This window comes from Triticum urartu, chromosome 2, assembly GCF_003073215.2.
Source record: "Triticum urartu cultivar G1812 chromosome 2, Tu2.1, whole genome shotgun sequence".
Taxonomy (NCBI): Eukaryota; Viridiplantae; Streptophyta; class Magnoliopsida; order Poales; family Poaceae; genus Triticum; species Triticum urartu.
Window position 1 is genome coordinate 594,888,691 of NC_053023.1, and position 6,047 is coordinate 594,894,737.

Genomic DNA, 6,047 nt, shown 5'->3' on the forward strand with positions numbered 1-6,047 from the left:
CCCAAAGTTATTTCATATGAGTCCACCATACCTACCTATATACGGTATCTACCTGCCGTTCCAAGTAAATTTGTATGTGCCAAACTCTAAACCTTCAAATAAATATCCTATTTTGTATGCTCGAATAGCTCATGTATCAACTAGGGCTGTCCGTATCTTCCATGTTAGGCAGGTTATTCTCAAGAGGAGTGGACTCCGCTCCTCACTCACGAGAAAGTGGCTGGTCACCGGGATGCCCAGTCCCATGCTTTATGCAAATCAAATCAAAATAATTGCAAACAAAACTCCCCCTGGGACTCTTGTTAGTTGGAGGCACTCGTTGTTTCGAGCAAGCCATGGATTGATGCTTGTTGGTGGAGGGCGAGTATAAACTATACCATTCTGTTTGGGAACCGCCTATAATATGTGTAGCATGGAAGATATCGCCATCTCTTGGTTGTTATGTTGACAATGAAAGTATACCGCTCAAAATATTATTCATCTCTATTTCAAAACCGAGCTCTGGCACCTCTACAAATCCCTACTTCCCTCTGCGAAGGGCCTATCTATTTACTTTCATGTTGAGTCACCATCCTCTTATTAAAAAGCACCCGCTGGAGAGCACCTCTGTCATTTGCATTCATTACTGTTAGTTTACATTGAGTATGACTTGACTGGATCTCTTTTACCATGAATTACAATGTCTAGTCAGTCCTTGATCTTTAAATGTGCTCTGCATTTATGTTTTGCGGTCTCAGAAAGGGCTAGCGAGATACCATCTTGTTATATCATATTATGATTGTTTTGAGAAAGTGTTGTCATCCAAGATTTATTATTATTGCTCGCTAGTTGATTATGCCATTGACATGAGTAAACATGAGACCTAAGCGTTATTGTGAATATGGTTAGTTTATAATCTTTGCTGAAAACTTGAATGCTGGCTTTACATATTTACAACAACAAGAGCAAACAAAGTTTGTAAAAGGTTTTCTTTATCACTTTCAGTTTGTCAACTAAATTGCTTGAGGACAAGCAAAGGTTTAAGCTTGGGGGAGTTGATACGTCTCCGTCGTATCTACTTTTCCAAACACTTTGACCTTGTTTTGGACTCTAACTTGCATGATTTGAATGGAACTAACCCGGACTGACGCTGTTTTCAGCAGAATTGTCATGGTGTTATTTATGTGCAGAAACAAACGTTCTCGGAATGACCTGAAACTTCATGGAGATTATTTTTGGAAATAATAAAAAATACTGGCAAAAGATCAAGACCAGAGGGCCCACACCCTAGCCACGAGGGTGGGGGCGCACCTGCCCCCCTTGGGCACGCCCCCTACCTCGTGGAGCCCCTGGAGCTCCTCCGACCTCAACTCCAAATCTATATATTCGTGTTTGGAGAGAAAAAAATCAGAGAGAAAGATTTATCGCGTTTTACGATATGGAGCCGCCGCCAAGCCCTAAACTCTCTCGGGAGGGCTGATCTGGAGTCCGTTTGGGGCTCTGGAGAGGGGAATCCGTCGCCATCGTCATCATCAACCATCCTCCATCACCAATTTCATGATGCTCACTGCCGTGCGTGAGTAATTCCATCGTAGGCTTGCTGGACGGTGATGGGTTGGATGAGATTTATCATGTAATCGAGTTAGTTTTGTTAGGGTTTGATCCCTAGTATCCACTATGTTCTGAGATTGATGTTGCTATGACTTTGCTATGCTTAATGCTTGTCACTAGGGCCCGAGTGCCATGATTTCAGATCTGAACCTATTATGTTTTCATGAATATATGTGAGTTCTTGATCTATCTTGCAAGTCTATAGTCACCTACTATGTGTTATGATCCGGCAACCCCGAAGTGACAATAATCGGGACCACTTCCGGTGATGACTGTAGTTTGAGGAGTTCATGTATTCACTATGTGTTAATGCTTTGGTCCGGTACTCTATTAAAAGGAGGCCTTAATATCCCTTAGTTTCCACTAGGACCCTGCTGCCACAGGAGGGTAGGACAAAAGATGCCATGCAAGTTCTTTTCCATAAGCACGTATGACTACATTCAGAATACAGGCCTACATTACATTGATGAATTGGAGCTAGTTCTGCGTCACCCTAGGTTATGAGTGTTACATGATGAACCACATCCGGCATAATCCTCTATCACCGATCCATTGCCTAAGAGCTTTCCATATATTGTTCTTCTCTTATTTACTTTTCCGTTGCTATTGTTATCATCACTAGAAAATACCAAAAACATTACTTTTGCTACCGTTACTTTTACTATCATTACCACTACTATCATATTACTTTGCTACTAAATACTTTGCTGCAGATATTAAGTTTCCAGTTGTGGTTGAATTGACAACTCAGCTGCTAATACTTGAGAATATTCTTTGGCTCCCCTTGTGTCGAATCAATAAATTTGGGTTGAATACTCTACCCTCGAAAACGGTTGCGATCCCCTATACTTGTGGGTTATCAAGAACTCGAATATTCCCGAGAGCAACCTGTTTGCGAACAAAATGAATATCCAGCTCGATATGCTTGGTCTGACGATGATGAACCGGGCTGGCGAAGAGGTAGACCATAGAGACGTTGTCGCAGCAGACCATGTTGTTTTTGTGAACAGGATGATAGAGCTCATGAAGAAGTTGTCAAAGCCATGTACACTCAGCAACAGCATTTGCCATGCCACGATACTCTGACTCGGCACTGGATCGTGAAAAGATGGGTTGTCGTTTAGACGACCACGAGATGAGTGATGGTCCAAAATGAAGGAAATATTCCCTAGAGGCAATAATAAAGTTATTATTTATTTCATTATATCATGATAAATGTTTATTATTCATGCTAGAATTGTATTCACTGGAAACTTAGTACATGTGTGAATACATAGACAAACATAATGTCACTAGTATGCCTCTACTTGACTAGCTCGTTAATCAAATATGGTTAAGTTTCCTAACCATAGACATGAGTTGTCATTTGATGGATGGGATTACATCATTAGAGAATGATGTGATTGACTTGACCCATCCGTTAGCTTAGCACTATGATCGTTTAGTTTATTGCTATTGCTTTCTCCATAACTTACAAATGTTCCTTTGACTATGAGATTATGCAAATCCCGAATATCGGAGGAACACTTAGTGTTCTATCAAACATCACAACGTAACTGGGTGACTATAAAGATGCTCTACAGGTGCCTCCGATGGTATTTGTTGAGTTGGCATATATCAAGATTAGGATTTGTCACTCCGATTGTCGGAGAGGTATCTCTGGGCCCTCTCGGTAATGCACATCACTATAAGCCTTGAAAGCAATGTGACTAATGAGTTAGTTGCGGGATGATGCATTACAGAACGAGTAAAGAGACTTGCCAGTAACGAGATTGAACTAGGTATTGAGATACCGACGATCGAATCTCGGGCAAGTAACATACCGATGACAAAGGGAACAACGTATGTTGTTATGTGGTTTGACCGATAAAGATCTTCGTAGAATATGTAGGAACCAATATGAGCATCCAGGTTCCGCTATTGGTTATTGACCGGAAGTGAGTCTCGATCATGTCTACATAGTTCTCGAACCCGTAGGGTCCGCACGCTTAACGTTCGATGACGATCGGTATTATGAGTTTATGTGTTTTGATGTACCGAAGGTTGTTCGGAGTCCCGGATGTGATCACGGACATGACGAGGTGTCTCGAAATGGTCGAGACATAAAGATTGATATATTGGATGACTATATTCGGACACCGGATGAGTTCCGGTGGTCACCGGATATATATGAAGTGCCGGAAGGGTTATCAGAACCACCAGAGAAGTAATGGGCCTTATTGGGCCTAGGGGAGAGAGAGGGGTTGCCAAGGGCTGGCCGCGCCCCCCCATGGGCCTAGTCCGAATTGGACTAGGGGGAGGGGCGGCGCCCCCTCCTTCCTTCTCTTCCCCCCTCCTTCCTTCTTCTCCTAGTAGGACTAGAAAAGGGGGGGAGTCCTACTCCTACTAGGAGGAGGATTCCTCCCCCTTGGCGTGCCTATGAGGGTCGGCCGACCTCTCCCTTCCCCTTGCTCCTTTATATACGGGGGCAGGGGGAGTACCCTAGAACACACAAGTTGATTGTTTAGCCATGTGCGGTGCCCCCCTCCACAGAATTCCACCTCAGTCATATCGTTGTAGTGCTTAGGCGAAGCCCTGCATCGGTAACTTCATCATCACCGTCATCACGCCGTCGTGCTGACGAAACTCTCCCTCGGCCTCAGCTGGATCAAGAGTACGAGGGACGTCACCGAGCTGAACATGTGCAGATCACGGAGGTGCCGTGCGTTCGATACTTGATCGGTTGGATCACGAAGACGTTCGACTACATCAACCGCGTTTCATAACGCTTCCACTTTCGGTTTATGAGGGTACGTAGACATACTATTCCCCTCTCGTTGCTATGCATCTCCTAGATAGATTTTGCGTGATCGTAGGAAACTTTTTAAAATACCGCGTTCCCCAATAGTGGCATCCGAGCCAGGTCTATGCGTAGATGTTATATGCACGAGTAGAACACAAAGGAGTTGTGGGCGTGGGTATATACATATTGGTTGCTGTCATTAGTTGATTCTTGATTCAACGGTATTATTGGATGAAGCGGCTCAGACTGACATTACGCATATGCTTACGTGAGACTGGTTCTACCGACACACAGGTGGCTAGTGGGTGTCTGTTTCTCCAACTTTAGTTGAATCGGATTCAATGAACATGGTTCTTTCTAAAGACGAAAAAGCAATCACTATACCACGTTGTGGTTTTTGATGCGTAGGTAAGAACGGTTCTTGCTAAGCCCGTAGTAGCCACGTAGAACTTGCAACAACAAAGTAGAGGACGTCTAACTTGTTTTTGCAGGGCATGTTGTGATGTGATATGGTCAAGACGTTATTATATAAATTGTTGTATGAGATGATCATGTTTTGTAACACCGTTATCGGCAACTGGCAGGAGCCATATGGTTGTCGCTTTATTGTATGAAATGCAATCGCCATGTAATTGCTTTACTTTATCACTAAGTGGTAGCGATAGTCATAGAAGCAATAGTTGGCGAGACGACAACGATGCTTCGATGGAGATCACGGTGTCAAGCCGGTGGCGATGGTGATCATGACGGTGATTTGGAGATGGAGATAAAAGGCACAAGATGATGATGGACATACCATATCACTTATTTGCTTGCATGTGATGTTTATCCTTTATGCATCTTATTTTGCTTAGTACAGCGGTAGCATTATAATATGATCTCTCACTAAATTTCAAGGTACAAGTGTTCTCCCTGAGTATGCACCATTGCTACAGTTTGTCGTGACGAGACACCCCGTGATGATCGGGTGTGATAAGCTCTACGTTCACATACAATGGGTGCAAGCCAGTTTTGCATAAGCAGAATACTCGGGTTAAACTTGACGAGCATAGAATATGCAGATATGGCCTCGGAACACTGAGACTGAAAGGTCGAGCGTGAATCATATAGTAGATATGATCAACATAGAGATGTTCACCATTGAAAACTACCCCATCTCACGTGATAATCGGACATGGTTTACTTGATATGGATCACGTGGTCACTTAGATGATTAGAGGGATGTCTATCTAAGTGGGAGTTCTTAAGTAATATGATTAATTGAACTTTAATTAATCATGAACTTAGTATTTGATAGTATTTCGCATGTCTATGTTGTTGTAGATATATGGCTCGTGCTGTTGTTTCGTTGAATTTTAATGTGTTCTAGAGAAAGCTAAGTTGAAAGATGATGGTAGCAATTGTTGGGGAACGTAGTAATTTCAAAAAAAATCCTACGCACACGCAAGATCATGGTCATGCATAGCAACGAGAGGGAAGAGTATCATCCACGTACCCTCGTAGACCATAAGAGGAAGCGTTATGAGAACGCGGTTGATGTAGTCGAACGTCTTCACGATCCGACTGATCCAAGTACCGAACGCACGGCACCTCCGAGTTCAGCACACATTCAGCTCGATGATAATCCCCAAGTGCAGGGAGTCATCATAGCAATTCCCAATGGTGGAAGTGATAA